This window comes from Kogia breviceps, chromosome 5, assembly GCF_026419965.1.
Source record: "Kogia breviceps isolate mKogBre1 chromosome 5, mKogBre1 haplotype 1, whole genome shotgun sequence".
Taxonomy (NCBI): domain Eukaryota; kingdom Metazoa; phylum Chordata; class Mammalia; order Artiodactyla; family Physeteridae; genus Kogia; species Kogia breviceps.
In genome coordinates this window covers 88,311,376-88,330,178 of record NC_081314.1, presented here as the reverse complement: position 1 = coordinate 88,330,178, position 18,803 = coordinate 88,311,376, and the positions used below count along the sequence as shown (strand labels likewise).

At 38.4% G+C, this 18,803-nt stretch overlaps 1 protein-coding gene across 1 annotated transcript in view; it reads right to left on the bottom strand.

Annotated features, from left to right (window-relative positions):
- LSAMP (limbic system associated membrane protein) overlaps positions 1 to 18,803 on the bottom strand; it is a 650,290-nt gene that overhangs the window by 305,690 nt on the left and 325,797 nt on the right. The gene's annotated exons all lie outside the window — the stretch shown is intronic.

Sequence of the window (18,803 nt, the reverse complement as noted above, 5' to 3'; positions counted from 1 at the left end):
ACCTCAGTGGCACAGCCCTGATGCCTGGCTGGAGCACCAAGAGCCTGTCCTCCACACATCTCCAAATAAAATGGAGAAAAGAAAGAAAGAAGAAGATAAAATAATATAAAGTAAAATAAAGTTAAATAAAATAAAGTTATTAAAATAAAAAGTAATTATTAAGAAAAAAATTAATAAAGAAAAAAAAAACCAAAAATGGACAGACAGAACCCTAGGACAAATTGTAAAAGCAAAGCTATAGAGACAAAATCACACACAGAAGCATACACATACACACTCACAAAAAGAGAAAAAGGGAAAATAATATATATATCGTTGCTCCCAAAGTCCACTTCCTCAATTTGGGATGATTCGTTGCCTATTCAGGTATTCCACAGATGCAGGGTACATCAGGTTTATTGTGGAGATTTAGTCCACTGCTCCTGAGGCTGCTGGGCAAATTTCCCTTTCTCTTCTTTGTTCGAACAGCTCCCGGGATTCAGCTTTGGATTTGGCCCCGCCTCTGCGTGTAGGTCGCTGGAGGGCGTCTGTTCTTCTCTCAGACAGGACGGGGTTAAAGGAGCAGTTGATTCGGGGGCTTTGGCTCACACCGGCCGGGGGAGGGAGGGGTATGGATGCGGGGAGAGCCTGCGGTGGGAGAGGGCACCGTGACGTTGCAACAGCCTGAGGTGCGCCGCGCGCTCTCCCGGGGAAGTTGTCCCCGGATCACGGGACCCTGGCAGTGGCGGGCTGCACAGGCTCCTGGGAGGGGAGGTGTGGAGAGTGACCTGTGCTTGCACACAGGCTTCTTGGTGGCGGCAGCAGCAGCCTTAGCATCTCATGCCCGCCTCTGGGGTCCCGCTGATAGCCGCGGCTCGCACTCATCTCTGGAGCTCCTTTAAGCGGTGCGCTTAATCCCCTCTCCTCGCACACCCGGAAACAAAGAGGGAAGAAAAAGTCTCTTGCCTCTTTGACAGCTCCAGACTTCTTCCCGGACTCCCTCCCGGCTAGCCGTTGTGCACTAACCCCTTCAGGCTGTGTTCACACCGCCAATCCCACTCCTCTCTCTGGGAAATGACCTCTGAAGCCCGAGAGCCTCAGCTCCCGGCCCGCGCCCGGCAGGTGAGCAGACAAGCCTCTCGGGCTGGTGAGTGCTGGTCGGCACCGATCCTCTGCGGAATCTCTCCGCTTTGCCCTCCGCACCCTGTTGCTGCGCTCTCCTCCGCGGCTCCGAAGCTTTCCCCTCCGCCACCCACAGTCTCCACCCGTGAACAGGCTTCTAGTGTGTGGAAACCTTTCCTCCTTCACAGCTCCCTCCCACTGGGGCGGGTCCTGTCCCTATTCTTTTGTCTCTGTTTTTTCTTTTTTTTTTTTTTTCCCCTACCCAGGTACGTGGGGAGTTTCTTGCCTTCTGGGAAGTCTGAGGTCTTCTGCCAGCGTTCAGTAGGTGTTCTGTAGGAGTTGTTCTACATGTAGATGTATTTCTGATGTATTTGTGGGGAGGAAGGTGATCTCCGCGTCTTACTCTTCCACCATCTTGAAACTCCTCCTCCAGATTGAAATGTTAAATGGCATACTCAGCTGCTCCACATAGATTAACTGAAGGCACCTCAAATTCAGCATATTTTCAGTTGAAGCACATTATCTCCTATCATACTTTTGTCCTCCTTCCAAATTCCCAATATTAGTTAACAGAATCATAACCCACTTATGATTATGTAGTTAGTAGCCACAGACTATCCTTGTTTCTTTCTTTCTCCTTCAGGTCATTTTTGTAATCAAATATTATTTTTACATTTTTTCCCCTGAGATCAGCCTCTACTCTCCATCCTCACTGCCACTACTCTCGTCTGGGACCTTTTCATCTGTTGTCAATATCACCTCCTACTGGCATTCTCGCCTCCAGTATTGTATCTCTTACCTACGACTATACCATTCATCCTTCATACAGAACAGAACATACATAAAGTTGATCATGTTTAAATGCACTTTTACTTGTAAAAGTTCGCATAGATTAGTGTAAGTCAACTCAACCTACCTTTGTAGCCTGGCCTCTCAACATCACACTCCCTCTCTGCCACAAATCTTATTCTTTATTCAGACTCTAATTTCATTCCTCCTAGCTCTTTTTTCCCTTTCGTCTAAAGTATGTTTTGCAACCTTTTTCATTTGGCAAGCTCATACTTACTACACAGACTCCATCTCGGATGCACCCTCCCTTGTGAAGCATTCTCCAATTTCCCTAGTTGCTTGCCTGCTCGTGCTAGATTTTAATTCTTTGTTTTTCTGCTTCTTATCACAATTTTAAGAGTGAAACAAGACCATGTCTCCTCAATCTTTGAATTCTATTGCCATACAAAGTGCCTGACTCATAAAATCTCTCAATAGTCATTCAACAGATGAATGAATATTACCAAGAATCTTTCGCTTCTCATCCCACATTCCTAGAGATGTCTTCTTCCTAACACAATGTTGAACATGGAAGAATCTTACTATTCCCCATGGTTCTGAAAGGGGAAAAAGGAGGCAGGATGAGGCCCTTTTGTCTTTTCTAAATCAGCCATCTGATTTCCCGTCATTTGTTGCTACCGCTTTCTCTGCCTCCCTTTGCCTGGAAGAGATGATAATATCTTTTCAATGATATGTCTATGATACACTATAATAGATATATAAATACAACATTCTTAAAAATAAATAAAACACATAGTGGAAACTTTGTAACTCAAATAATTTCTGAAAATATGCTGCAAAGTGAAAACATAAGATGTTTTGAAATATAACAGTGGCTCGCCTCTTGTCCAGTCAGTATGAATCTTGATATTACCTTGTTGGTGTTTCCTGTCCTAACGTTCATATTTAAGCATGCAAATGAACATTTTAAATCCATACTCAGACGTTGCACTGAGAACTAACTACCTTCAGCGACATAACCTAATCTCTGTGAGTTTATAGAGGGTCTGCGACTGAGTAATAACCAATTTTCTCACTGTTTATCTCAGGTGAAGTAGGTTAATTTGATCTCACAGAACTTTAACATTTTTTCTACCCCTACCATACTTTACGGTGAAATCAGCAATTTATTTGTTTCCTTCAAGATAATATGACCAAGAAGACAACCAGAAAGGGTGATAAAGAGGTATATAGAATGGAATTTTCTTCACTGATCCTTTATTGCCTGGGAGGCCATTGAATTTACATTCTAGAGTCTTCCAGTCAATAGGGGGCAATGTAGCTATTCATCCAAAACTATGTTCATTCTTTAATATTGGTAAATTTTGTCCCACATTTCTTTTCTCTGATTCTTACAAGATATAATATTTTCACTCTGGATGTCAATGTCCAAATTAGCAATCAGGATCAATCAAAGCTTCCCAAAAATACAGAATGAGAGGATAAGCTTTAACAAAAAATTTGAAATGATTTAGAACTAAGCTTATCTCCGTCAAATGGATAATAATATATTACTGCTTCTTATATCTTGCTCTTTCTTATCCTGTAACGAGAAATTTCCTAAAGTTCCTCTTCTCTTACCCACAATCACAGTATTTTCCAAAAGAACTCTACTAAAGAAAGTAACTACTATAGCTCATGAAGATATGGTCTTGTATTCAAACTTCAGGAATAGTGGTGTGGATGGCTTTCTTCAGAAGTGGAATAGTCTCTTTACTGTCTTAAGCACTATATTCATCCTGTCTTGAGACTAGAATGTAGTAATCTCATAGGCATGGTATAAATAATTTATTTTTGTTCATATTTTCTGTGTCACTTCCTCTCATTCCATCTTTTTGTCTGTCACACTCTTTGTATTGAGAACATGAATCAATCTAAGAAAACAGTGTATTTATATGTCCTTCCTTTTTGCTCTAATGTAATGTGAGTCCCTTAATCTTTATGAGCATTCTTCTATCTGGATACGACCTAGTGCCATGTCACACGATGCTTCACATTAAAATTATACCTCTGCTAGACAATAAAATTAAGGAAGTGAGAGTCTAATTTCTCTGTTCTAAGTATATCAGCGCAGAAATGATTTGAGCGCATGAAAAGCCTGCAGACATTTAATAAAAAGTTATCTAACAATAAAGGTAATTTCAGATACATGATTTCCTGTGGATCACTCTACCTCTGTATAACACCTGAATCACAGATACTGTGATTGAGGGTAACAACACAGGAACGTTAGAAAATCTGCCATTAAAGGCCAGAATCTGAGCACAGGAGGGCAAAGAATGTATCGTTCATTAAGTAAATGCTTCCTCTAAGTGAGTCTAAGCTGATTTCTTTCTCAGTCACTGAGTTCTACAAAGGGCTTCTGTGGTCCCCACAGAACTCAGTGTGATCACTGGCCAGTAAATCCAATCTCATCATTTCAAACCCTTTGGCAGATTTCACTTACAGATTTCTCCTTATCATGAGCTCTTAGCTGCAACAAAATGGCAAGAGAAAAATAAAGCAAGATCAAAAGATACATATTCAATGCAAAATAGCTCAGCCTGTTAGCCTGAAGCAACGAATAAGTGAAGAACATTCTCCACTGTGTAGTAAAGTGTGTTTCTGGGAGGCTAATGTTACATGCAAATCTGCCGGAGGCAACATTTAAAAAAAAAACGAAAAACAAAACAAAAGAACTCAACAAGTCAACAACAAGAGCAAACTGGGCCTGCATTTTTTGTTTTTCCACACAGCTCATCTAGTCTTCATCCATCATGTAGGAAAGCTCATATTATTTTACAAGGAAGCTTAGAAGAGATTAACACTCTTACATAAGCTATTAACCCCTTCTATTATATTATTTTGGCCTAAATCCTTCATTTAAAAAAATTTTTAAATTTTTAAATCCTTCATTTTAAATGTAGAAAATAAGTTTGTTACAGTCCTTTGCAGACCACCCACAAGTGAACTACTAAAAACTTCTCTAAAATGGGAAAATGCAATTAACTCTGTTGTGTTACTCTACAGTACCAAGCCTCTTTATCCTACCTCTCCAGCAGGTAGGGTGTGAGAGCAGGCCAAAAATCTCCCCAAAAGACCTTACAGCTAGCTATACCATTCCTTCTCAATGTCAGACGAAAAGCTATTAAGAAAATACTATAGGCCAGACTCATTCTTGTCTTAACAAACACACTTTTACTTGCCATCTTCATAAAACATTACTTACAGCCATAATGGGAGCTTAGCTATAGAAGAGCTGTTACGTGGTGGCCCAGGTCCTTTCAGAGCAGATTCCATGTTAGAAAGAGGGAGGGAAAAGTCTTGAACATGAGTAGGCACAGATCTAGAAGAGCCATTTCTTTTCTAGAAGACTTTTGAATGTTTGACTGGGGGGTGGGATAGTTAGCAAGTTGAAAGTATTTACAGGGCTCTTTGCTAAGGAAGAGAAATTTTTCAATTTAACTGGGGAAAACATTTTTTTGGACTCAGCTGGTGATACCCAGTACAGGGTAAAGGAAAAGTATTGCCAGCCTATCCTCTGAGACTCTGTCCCAGCCACAGTAGAAGCATGATGTGAGAGGACTAACTGCCACAATGACCTCCCTGCTTCTCATGCAGTCCACTAACTGCCAGACACATCCCTTTCAACAGAAACAGTTCTGGAGCTGACTGTAGGTCAGTTGGCTGTGGACTGCTGTATAGCCAAGCAGGCATTGTCACTGAGAAATGGTAGCACAGGTAGTAACTGTCTTCCTTTGATCAATATGAAGTTTTATTACCTCTGATTGGTGCCTAACAGAAGGCAATTCCTGGTACTTGTGGGTTCATGAATTTGTACCGAGATAGGAGTTAATTCTTCATTTTCATCAATGCCATTAGAGCATTCAATGTTTATTTAGAATCACTTAATAAAATGTTGATTTCAAAATGTCCCTACTTGGAAGCTTGTAGCTGTAATACCCTAGGTGAAAGGAGATTCTCACAAAGTGATACAGCTTATGATCTTAGTATCAATAGTTCATTCTTTTTTTCCCTTCCTTCTCCCCCCACTTTAACATCATTTTTTTTTGCCAAAGGTTATGAAAATTTTATTTAGCGTGTTATTTGCAAGACTATCTGTTTCCTTTCTGTTTCATTAATGCTGCTAATTTTCAATTAACTTGGGTAATGACATTCACTCCGTTTTTTACTACTCTTCTGATAAGAGTTTTCTAATGGAAGAGATATACTGGCTGACTGTGTTTTCAGTGAAGTTGAGGTGGTCCCTGTAATGAATGTTGGTGCAGAATCAAGGGGACTCTAGCAATAAGTTGGCAGCTTATAAAAGCTACTCTACTTCTGCAACTTGCACTGAATTTTCAGAGGCAAAGATAGGGAGAGGAGTAGAGGGTTTAGATAGCATAAGACAGCTTCTCCTTCAGTCTGTGAAAGATAATTACTCAGTGGGACTTATCTGGACAGAAGCCATGTGTTCATGATGAGGCCTGCTTCTTGCAGGAATAAGACCTCCCTACCCGGATAACAAAACAGCAAGTTGCATTCTAACATGGACTGCTGAATAGTTAGGACAGAGAAATTGGAGGTTTATGAATGCTTTTAACAATGGAGTTCAAGATCAGGATAGTGATATCCCGTAGCAGTGTAGATCCTGGAACCATAACTGATCAAAACCAATCACTCTTTTAGTGACAGAACATATACAAATATGGGCAACTTAACAAAGGATTCAAATGTATGATGGACGGCGGAATAGGAGAGAAGAACAGAATTCAGCCTGACTACATAGTCTAAAATAGCTAGCACATCCTTTCCTTAGAACTCAGAGCAGGGGCATGGAATGGGCAGTGAGCAGCCAGATGACTGTAATAGGAAAAGTAATAAAAGATCTAGGAATTAGAATGGCTCACAGTCTGAGAAACAATCCCCATTTTACAATTAAATGTTATAATCCCCACTCAATTTTTTAGTATTTTAATAGATTAATCTTTTGATCCATAGGTCATAATATCTTAAAGTTTTTAGAAGCACTGGAATCAGCCTAGGAAGTTTGCAATTAGAAAGGCTGGATCTGGTGGAATCCAAAAGGCAGGTTTGGGAACTCCTGGGAATTACTAGTAATTAGAGAAGGAAGGCAGGAGACAGTCTGATTTGAGAAGGGAACCACCAGAGGAGTTATCTATGCTGTCTCTCCAGGGAATCCAACCCCCTGGGCTAACCAACCCCACGATATTTACATCATCTACATCTGTATTTCTCTTCTACTCCACACAGGCCATTTCAATAACAGAAATATACTGTCTATTGTATTTATGGATAACTGATTCAAGTGAAATGTTCTTTTTACTTTTTAATCATTCATTATCTAAACACTGTCATGCCTTTAGCTTTTGATATTTTAAATCAGAGTTTCAGTGTTATATATACATCCTGGTAATTCTGTGGCTCTGAGAAAAGATTCTGAAATAGTTTCCTAACAACTAATGAGTTCAAGTTTCTGGAATTTCAGTGTTCAGATGCCTTTGTGTGTGTGTGTGTGTGTGTGTGTGTGTGTGTGTGTGTTCAGGCAGATAAAAAATTAGAATTATATCTACAACAAATAATAAGAAAAACATGAGAGTGAGAGAGTGTGTGTGAGGCAGAGAGAAAGATGCACACACAAACCCAGTGTGATACAGTGTAAGAAACAGTAGAAAGAGAGGTGCTGCGAAGCAACTGTTAGAGAGTCAGATAAAAGTGCTGATGTGAAAAGTCAAGGAAATTATAGTGTAGGTATTCAGAATGAATAGAAGTAGAAAATATATAAAAGAAATAAAAATATTTGTATTCAGAAATGCTAAGTCATGCTCTGTCTTTTCATCTCAAGTCCCACCCTACCCACCCCCCTCTTCCCTGTAAAACAGCAAACTTCAAAGATCAATAAATGATGTTGGGTAGAAAAGTCTAGAAATTTAGAAGTATCAATAGTTTCACTGTATGTTTTTTTTGTGTGTGTGTGTGTGTGTAGTACATGGGCCTCTCACTGTTGTGGCCTCTCCCATTGTGGAGCACAGGCTCCGGATGCACAGGCCCAGCGGCCATGGCTCACGGGCCCAGCCGCTCTGCAGCATGTGGGATCTTCCCGGACTGGAGCACAAACCCGTGTCCCCTGCATTGGCAGGTGGATTCTCAACCACTGCGCCACCAGGGAAGCCCTCACTGTATGTTTCATGATTATAAATAACACTTGTTTGGCATCAAAAGTCCAGAAAAAAATAGTAAAGTATGGATAAAATAAAAACAATCAGAATATTAATAATGCTTTATTCTGGTGATTTATATTTAAAGTCAAACTCAGAGTCACATTTCTGTTTAATTGGAATCACACTGAGCTTATATTTTATATATTTATACACTTATATAAATGTATATATTTTTGAACTCTGCTTTTAAAATTCATTATATTAGACAAGTAGTGCATGTTAATCACTGAATAATATAATTTCCCTCTTAGCTACCTACCAAGTAGCTCTTGAAGGTGTTCCCATAAAGTAGAAACTCTCTACAACACATTGCCTATAATAATTTATGCAAGTTATTTCAACTCTCTGAGTCTCAGTATCCCTATTAGATTGTTTTGGGAGCTTAATAGAGCATTACATGTAAAGACCTTAGAGTAGAAATAGAAAACAATCAATAATTATTACATATTATTGATATGTTGTCATTGTTGTAATTATTTTTATTGCTATTATTATATTTACTAATCACAAAAATGGAATGAAGAAGGATGGGATATAAGACTTTTTTTTTCCTGAATCAAGTGAGTCAATAATTGCAAGATACAGGGAGCAATGAGGAGAGTCCCAGGAACATGCATTCTGAAGAAAACACTGATTGAGGTATAACTTACTGAGCTGACCTTTTAAATAAGAAGAAATACAATAGTAGAAGACCACATTGAAAATGCTGAACTTTATCTAAGCCCTGTGCTCCCAGAAAGCAAGAATGATTAGGAAATCCCCACCCCCGACCTTTGTGTTCCAGGCAATGGCTAACCACAAGGGACCCCTGTGTCCTCACATGTTAGGAGGTAAGGTTCATCTCCATCCTTCCTCATGACTTCCGTAAGGCTCTGATGAGTCCCTGCTCCCATAAAACCCTGACTCCCTTCCCTTTTTCTGATTGCAGTAACCTGAATACTATTTTCTGTTAATTGTCGAGTTTCTTTTTTCTTTCACATGTGTCACAAAGTTCTCTATGCTGGGTTACCTTTTGGAAAAATGAGCTGGGAGCAGTGCCCAGAGCAATCTTGGACAGTACATGGGATGGCAGAAAGAACGTAGAAAGGGAAGGTTTTATTCCTATTTGGGTGTGAGTGTGTTCATTATACTATCCCTCATTTCACAAAATATATGCATTCCAGAAATGCATTTTTTCTAGTGACTTAGGGACTGCTATTAGAAAACCAAAGATCCCTGGGAATCATAAAATCCTCAGATGTAATAAAATCAGACACTTAAGAAAGCAGCAGTTTCACTTTTTACACTCACATATATAAGGGAAATAACTCTGATTTTATAAAACACTAACAGTAACCTCAACATTTATACTCTTATGATACCCACCAAATAAGTCACACAATGAAAATACTGAAAGTGAACCCCTCAGGTAGATTTCAGACTCCAGTGGTCTGCCTTCCCTTTGGATTTTTCCTCCAGGTGGGTCATAAAATTGGGAATTTGGCATTCTTTGTGTATTCAGCTTAGTTATTATGTCAGTGGGGTGCAAGAGTCCCTAAATTTTATTTTTCCTTTTATTTTATGCCACTGGGTTAACAGTTGAGAATCACCACCTTTAGTGTCTAGAGTAACTTGCAAATGTAGATGCTTTTCAATAGTATTTTATGAAGTGGAAGGAATTGTTTTGCTTATTATCCATCTCTTTATAATTGTTTGCAGGTTTTGAAGATTTCTGGAAACACTTTAAATGGAATCTTTAATCTAGCTCAGATTTCATAAACTGATACAATGAAAACAATATGGCTTGCATTTGGGAGACTTATTTTTCCTTAAAATAAGTCAATACATTTATGTTAGTTTTAATAGAGCCTGAACAGGAAGCAAAACCAGAAGTATCCAATAAATTGCTTTTAAGCCAATATTGTTGAACACTTACTCTGTGACAGGCACTGCTCAGATATATTTATATGTGTTACTAGATTTAATTCCTCAATCTTTGTAAGACAGGTACTCTTGATTGTCCCCATTGTACAGAAAAGGAAAATGGTCACAGATGGATCAACTACGTTGCTCAAGGAATCTTAGTTAATAAATGGTGCTGGGAATGGTATCTAGGCCATTCTAAACTGTTTGCTTTCTACATTTTTTGCAGGGCTATAATCCTGTTACTTCTCTTTGCCTCTGTCCTGGGTTCAGGCTCTATTTTCCCTAGTCCATATTTTTCTCTTTTTCTGTTTAGGTACTTTTTGTGGAAAACATCCTCCAGTAACTTTTGGTTAAGATACATAACATGTAAATTACTTTATGAATTTTATGCCTGTGTACCAAATGTGAGTGTTAAAAAAAAAACCCTCAACTTTGTTGAGTAGAGAGCTCTAGATCAGAAACCATTTTCCTCCAGAATTCTGAAGATATTTCCCATTGAATTCTAAATCCCAATTTTGCTATTGAGAAGTCCAAAATCATTTTGGTATCTTATCCTTTGAATGTGACTTGCTTTTCCATTCTTTTTCCTACTTGGGTATTTATTGGTTCTTCTCTGTCCCAATGTTCTGAAAGTTCAAGCTGAAGTTCCTTGGGGTGGGTCTACTTTCTTCCATCGTGCTTTCAATCCTTTCAATCTGGTAACTCATATCCTTCAGCTCAGAGAATTTTTATTGAACTATTTCATGATGATTTCCTCCCTTCCTTTTTCTCTTTCTTTTTCTGTATTACTACTATTTGGATAGTAGGTCTCCTGGACTGGGCCTGTAATGTAATCTTTTTTCCTTTTATTTCCCATCTTGTAGTCTTTGCCTACACTTCCTGTGTGATTCTTCTCAGCTATGAATGTCAATACATCTATTGAGTTTTTCATTTCTACCAACATGTTTTAAATTTCCAAGACCTCTTGTATATGGGTGCAATACCTACTCTTAGTTAAGAATATTAATAATATTTAAAAGTTTTATCCTCTTCAAATCCTCTCTCTTTTCCTCAAGTTGCCTTATCTGTTTGTTTCTTTTGGTTTCTCTCTTTGGTGTTAGAGGCATTCCTTAGTTATCTAGTAATCTTCATATGCTATTAATATTTAAAATGAAGAATACAATGTAGTGAGTTCTTGGAAGACTCTCTCTCTCTCTCTCTCTCTCTCTCTCTCTCTCTGTCTCTCCCGGAGCCCTGTCCAAAGTCTGATTACCATGAGTGTGCAATGCTGCAGAGTCCATGTATACGTACTGTGGCCAAGAATTCTAGCTGAGCCTGACCTTCCAGTCTTCCTGTCAAGGTGTTAGATGAATGAGTGGAGCTCGCCTGGGACCTCCAGACCAGCTCAGTTGTGAGCTGAATGGCATGGAGCAACCTTAGTCAACACTACATGAAACAGAAGAATCACTTAGTCAAGCCCTGGCCAAATTCCTGGATCTTGAGATACGATAAAGTGATTGTTGTTTTAAGACACTAAGATTTGGATAATTTTTATACAGCAAAGGATAATCAAAACATTAGATTCATATGGACTAACAAGGCAAGGTGATATCTAAAATACTGGTGAGTTAAAATGAATGTAATTTGAATAATGACTTAATAAATGGTGATTGGAGATTCTACGTGTGTGGATGGGACTCTTTGACTGAAGATTTATGGCAGGGTGATCTGGCTGTGCTGTTCCTCCAAGACAAAGTCTATTTTCCCCTGATACTTATTTACTTATTTAGCTATTATTTTTAAAATAAGCTTTATTTTTTAGAGCAGTTTTATATTTACAGAAAAATTACAAGGTCAGCATAGACTTGCCATGAACTCCACACCAGTATCTCCCTGTTATTAACATATTACATTATTATGGTACATTTGTCACAATTAATGGGATAATATTGACATATTATTATTAACCAAAGTCTATACATTATTAATAGTTTCTTATGTTTTGCCTAATATCCCTTTTCTCTTCCAGACCACACGCAGGATACCACATTAGCTGTCATGTCTCCTTAGGTTCCCCCTGGCTGTGACATTTTCCCAGACTTTCCTTGTTTTCAATGTCTTTGATAGTTTTGAGGAATATTAGGTATTTTGTAGACTATCCCTCTATTGGAATTTGTCTGATGTTTTTCTCCAGATTAGACTGGAGTTATGGGTTTTGGAGAGGAAACCATGGGTGTAAAGTGCTATTTTTATAAGCCTGTACTAAGAAGGGTACATATGCCAACACTGACTTGTCACTGTTAACACTGACCTTGATCACCTGGCTGAGGCAGTGTATGTCAGGTTTCTCCACTGTACAGTTACTTGTTTATTTTCCCTTTCCATACTCTCCTCTTTGGAAGAAAGTCATTATGAGCTGAACTTAAGGAGTGGGGAGCTATTCTCCATCTCCTGAAAGGCACAGTATCTACATAGATCGTTCAGAGTACTTCTGCATGGGAGATTTGTCTCTTCCCACATTTATTTATTCAATCACTTATTTATGTCAGGAAATTTATTTATTTAATCAATCACTTATTTATTCAATTTATTTATTCAATCACTTATTTATATCAGTATGGACTCATAGATATTTATTTTATGATACCTCCCCTTTTCTTAGATCTTTCCTTGAGAGTTAGTTATAGTCCCCAAGAAAGAGTTGCACAGTATTCTGATTAGAGGATAAAATCTGGCTGTAAATACACTGGAGTCTCAGTGGATAATTAGGGCCAAGTTGGGGTCTTGCTATTTAATATGCAAATATTATGCCTCTGACCCTCAGCTGTATTTGGTATCCCCTAGTACAAAGACCCTGTTTTAATGTCTCCAGAGAATGAAACCAAATTATTTTGCTTAGTTTAGTCAAGGAGAGTCAGCCAGGGGCATGGAGAGAGGAAGGGATCTAGGGATTTAACACACTTTTCAACATCATTCAAACAAGTTTTCTTATTTTAGTTGCTTCTCCACCTCAACCTTGATCTTTCCCCTACTTTCAGTGGTATATGGTGCTGCCAATTCCTGAACAGTTTGTGGGAAGAATTGGTTTGGTTCTCAGCTTTCCTCGTTACTGGCTTAGGCTTCAGCGTTTTCATGTCTGCTAAATCAGTTTCACTCATCCATCTGCTTTACAGCTTCCCAAACTGCTTTTGCTGTGCTCTCCTATCTTGTTCTCCCCATCTCCCCTTGTATGTTTGTCTTTAGAGACAAAAAATCCCTTTACAGCAGGTTTAGTAGAGTTTGAGGGAGAATGGAATTGGAGGTGTGTTCAATCCACCGTATTTTCACGGCCTTGCTCAGGACTAGAGACTTAGCTCCGTGAGACAGAGGCTCTGTCTCACTCAACCTTGTATCCCCATCACCACTGCTCCCACCCACGTGCTTGATAAAGAGCAGGAGGTAAATACTAATTGAGCCTCATAAATAAAAATAGGAAGCAGAGTCAGGGCTCAAATACAAATCTAAATCCAAGTTAGTTTTTATATTTTACATTGTACTAAACTTCCACCCCATTATAAAGTTTGTATTTTCAACATTTAAAATGGAATTTTTCATCCATAAGATCATGCAGATCAGTGCTTTTCAAATTTTTATGTGCATACAAATATCCTGGGGATTTCTTAAAGTGCAGATTCTGATTTAGTAAGTCTGGATGGGCTGTCTCTCTGCTGGTCCAAGAACCACAAACTTGTATAGCAAGAATGTTTGGTAATGGATTTATAGCACTGTATATTCTGGCATTATAAAATGTCATTTTACACTTTATTTCTTTGTAAAGGTACTATTTTGCATAACAATTTTGTCAGAATCAGGACTTGGATAGAAACAAGTTGAGTTGTCCTGGGGAAAGGAGGATAAGGAGCTCAAGTCAATCTACTCCAGCAGAAACTAGATTCCATCAAATATCCATAAGATTGTCAACTGTGGAGAAATGGCTGGGACAAGGAATTATTACAGACTACATACATGTATGTATTCATATATATTTTTATACCATACCTTATATCTTCCTTATACCAAACTGATTAAAATGGCTTAATGATGCACACTAGTGATATTTATTAAGAGAGACAAGGAAATCAACGCAAAGGGGAACTGATGATAAGAAAGATAAAATAAAACAAATGTCGATGTTAGTACACAAAAATATATGCCATGGTTTCCACAAACTAATGACAGGGGTATCATAAATATGTCTCTGGGCAGTCAGCACAAAAATGGATAGATACACAGTCATTTACATGAGTCACTATGGCTAAGAAGACAATTTCTTTATTTTACTTTCACAAAGAGGAGGCCACATAATATTCCATAAAATATTTTCAAGGACACGTTGAGAGTAATAATCTTATATGGCAAGCCAGATAATATACATTTGTTCAGACATGAATTTAGGTGCTGATGATGGAGAGATAAAAATAAATAATTTTTCTTAAGAAGCTCACAGTTTTATGGAGGGACTAAGAAATTTCAAATAAGATGTGTACAATAGAACTACAAGGTTTGCTGGTAGCCCAAATGAGGAAGAAATTAACTCAGCCAGGGGAATGATGGGAGTTTGGACTGCTTTATGGATTAAGAAAGAAACAAAATCATGCCTGAATAAATGTATATCACATGTTGCCAAAATCTCTGAAAATACAAGATCTTAATCTAAGTGGGCTCTGCATTGTGGTCAGTAGAAGTAAAAGCAAACAAAGAAAACAAATGAAAGAAACTACGTGTAATTAGGGAGTTCTGGCAACAAATGTGTGGAAACCTGTCTCTGGAAGACTGAAGTTCAAGGAACCCAGTAACTCTTTGCAGTACAAGTCAGGGACACAAGCTTCTTGGGGACCCAGTGTAAGGGCAGACCCAAAAGCAAGGTTCACAGGAGGCTGGCTGCAGCTTCTGTGGCAGTCCAACAAGCTAGATGAGTGGTTCTTGACCAGTTTTGGTTCCCAGATACCTTTGAAAATATGACTTAGGCTATTTAACCTCTACTTAGAAAAACACCAAACGTACACACATGCAAAGTTTTAATTTGGGCTCAGGGCTTGTAAGTACATCACAGACCTTTTAAAGATTTCCTTAGACCCTGAGTAAAAAACAAACTCAATTTGATGGATGGATTAGGCTATCATTATAACCTGAGATTGGGAGCAATTTAGATATTCTTGGGAACTCCCTTTATTTTAATTCTGTGCTCATCAAGTGACCTTCTGATTACAGAATATCAACAAGTTAAGGTGGATGACAGACTCCATGAAGCCCATTATGGGAACCTCAGGTTAAGAACACTCAGGCTAAGGGCAATGTGAAGGCCGAGAGCTGCAAAGGTCATAACATCTTCGATTTTTTTTTTTTATCCCAGTCACGTTTCATTTGTGTGCACTTTTCTCATTTCTTGAACTCCCTGGCATTTCTGCAGACCCAATAATAGTTGCTTACTGTAAGACCTAAAGCTAAAAACTGAAATTTTGCGCTCTTGCTTTGCATTGAGACCTCAGTGAATAAAATATAAAAGATAAGCACTTTCTCAGTATACAAATATTGGGCCCAGCAATGAGTCTGAAACTCTTTGGACCTTCCCAGGAAACACAACCACAAACTTCACAGGTCATGAAAATCTGTTCATTCAGTCAGTTTAATCGACCCAATTTTGATCTTATGTAAACTTACTTGCAGGTTTTTAAAAATGAATCACAAATTTTCCCCATAATTAGACTAACAGCTGACACAGTAGATCTCATTCCCTACCCAGGTCCCTAGAACCTAAAAATGGTAGCTTGCAGTGAGTGAGATGCTGGGTGGTGCCAAGTATCTCTCTGCACAACACACGAGTATTATCTCAATGAAATTGTCCTCCTGTGATGCTATGAGGAAGGTGCTATTATGATGCTCATCTTAGAGGACAAAACTCACAGGTGAAGCAACTTGCCTAAGTTCATACAGCTAATAAATGGCAGAGCCAGGTCAAAACTCAGGCAGGCTGATACCGAAGCCTGCACTGTTCATTAGTTCACTATACTCTCTCTGAGGCCCTCACTGTGCAAAAATAAAAATCAATGTATTGGGGACTTCCCTTGTGGCACAATGGTTAAGAATCTGCCTGCCAATGCAGGCGACACGGGTTCGACCCCTGGTCTGGGAAGATCCCACATGCCACGGAGCAACTAAGTCTATGTGCCAAAACTACTTAGCCTGCACTCTAGGTCCCGCAAGCCACAACTACTGAAGCCCGCGTACCTAGAGCCCGTGATCCGCAACAACAGAAGCCACCACAATAAGCAACGAAGAGTAGCCCCCGCTCGCCACAACTAGAGAAAACCCACGCACAGCAATGAAGACCCAGCGCAGCCAAAAATAAATAAATAAATAAATTTTGTAAAAAGTAAACTCCCAGATTAAAAAAAAAATCAATGTACTAAAACAGTGGATACAAGATAAGTGTGTGAATAATGGGGGAAGCTGGTTAAATAATATTACTTAAATTCAATGGAATTCTATGCTGGCAATAAAACCTAGACTACAGAAATATATTTAGTGGGCTGATAAAATAGTCACAATGTATTGCTGAATGAATAAAGCGAATACACTGTATAGTAAAAGCCATTTATACCTTCACACACACAGAAACACATGAATAAAGGATATATATCAAAATGTTAATCATGATAATTACCAAGTGGTGGGAAACTAGGTAGTTATTTATTTTCTCAAGAATGCTCTTCTCCTGATCTTTGCACAGCTGGCTCCTTTTTTGTTTTCAGAGCTTAGTTTGAATGTCACCTTCTCAGAAAGGTCTTTTCTGACTCATTGTTATAAAGTAGACAGCTATAGGGACTCTCTTTATATTTCTATTTGAGAACTATATCATACTATCGTGCTTCAATATTTATTATCTTTCATTGGTAATTTTTATACATGTTTTTACTTTTCTATTATTTCCACTATAATTAATCTCCATGTCCCTCTTATTCACTTCTGTAAATCTCAACCTCAAATTTAACCAAAAGAAGTTCACAGATTCTCACCTTCCACCCATCCCTACATTCAGTCATAGCATTACATGTAACTGGGTAGCACAGAGCTACGGTAGCCATGGACAACACAGAGGTGATGCTCCCTGCTCTTAGATCACATCTAGTGAGTTTAAAAGACTTTTAAACAAGTTGACACTTGAACAATGTGGTTCACTTATTTATGGATTTTTTTTCAATAAATACATGCTAAGTACTACATGGCCCACAGTTGGTTGAGTCCAGCAGTGCTGAACCTCACATGTGGAGGGCAGACTTTAACGATATAGGTGGGTTTTTGACTGCATGGAGGGACAGTGCCCCTAACCCCTACAGTGTTCAAGGGTCAACTGTAACTCTGTAATGATAAAAGATACATAAAAGGTAATATAAAGTATAGGGACTTACAGGAAAAACTAACTTTTCCTGAGTTACTTTTCAAACAGGAAAAGCCAAAATAACTCAATTGTTTTTAAAAATTATCACAAAATTACAAAAGCAATTCTCATGGTAAAAGCAATAATAGGAAAAGAGCAGTAAATGATTAGTGTTTGATCAGGTCTCCTTTGCCCGTTTATAAATAGATACAAGCAAAGGTGGAGTGAGCTACCTTCTCGTTGGGATATTACTGATTGTGTCTTAATAGGAGCTTTGGGAAAGTAGACACTTTCTTTAGTCACGGAGCACAGCTGAAGCACTTTTTTCCTCAGAGATATAGGTTTTTTTCTCCACGTATATTCAAAACTTAACTTGTACTTCTGACAACGTCTATGGAAAGAAACAGCAAGGAAAGTCTAGGTTTTTCAACTTTGATGGCATTCCAACAGTAGGCAAAGCTATTCCACATGGGGAACATTATGATGTGGAGGAGAGTTGGAAGATTAATAATAATTACTAATTTACCATTGAACTTGAAGAACTAAAGCCATCCTGCTTTAATTGCTACACTCTCTCCTTTATCTCTTTCAGTAACACCCTTGTGAATCAAAATTCTTCTCTTGGATTATGTTTTTATTTTAAATGAATAAGTGTATCCAAGATACTAGGTCTGATATGCTAAACCTTAAAGATAAAAGAAAATATATATATCACTCTGCACCAAGACTTTGTTAGTATAGTAGATACTAGTAAGGTTTACCCAATCCACCTTTGGAATATGTCCTAAGTGCCTTGGCTTTGACACTGCGAGAGTTTCAGAAACTTTGAGATGACTTAAATTATATTCCAGATAACATAGATATCATTGGGAGAAAAGGTCTATTCACTAAGAAACTACAGGAATACAACTCTGGAACAGGGGGTCATATACCTTCCTTACCACCAAGATATGATTTGGAGAAAAACACCAATGCACTCAGGAACTATAAGAACACATGTTCAGGGCAAAGTCTTCCTTACCACTTTACATGGTCAGACCAGTAGGCATAAAAGCAACAAACATGGAATTCTTTTCATGTATCTGGTGGAAGACAAACTTCTTATCTAGAAAGAACAATGAAATCACTAAGCATAGACTGCTGATGTGCAAAAATGAGAAGCAACTGAGCAACATCAATGGAGAAAGGCCCACAAAGATTGTAAGTCTTTATCTTTCTTCTGCTCTGCAGTAGTTATTTCCACTATTTTATCTTCCAGGTCACTTATCCGTCCTTCTGCCTCAGTTATTCTGCTATTGATCCCATCTAGAGTATTTTTCATTTCATTTATTGTGTTGCTCATCGTTTCTTGC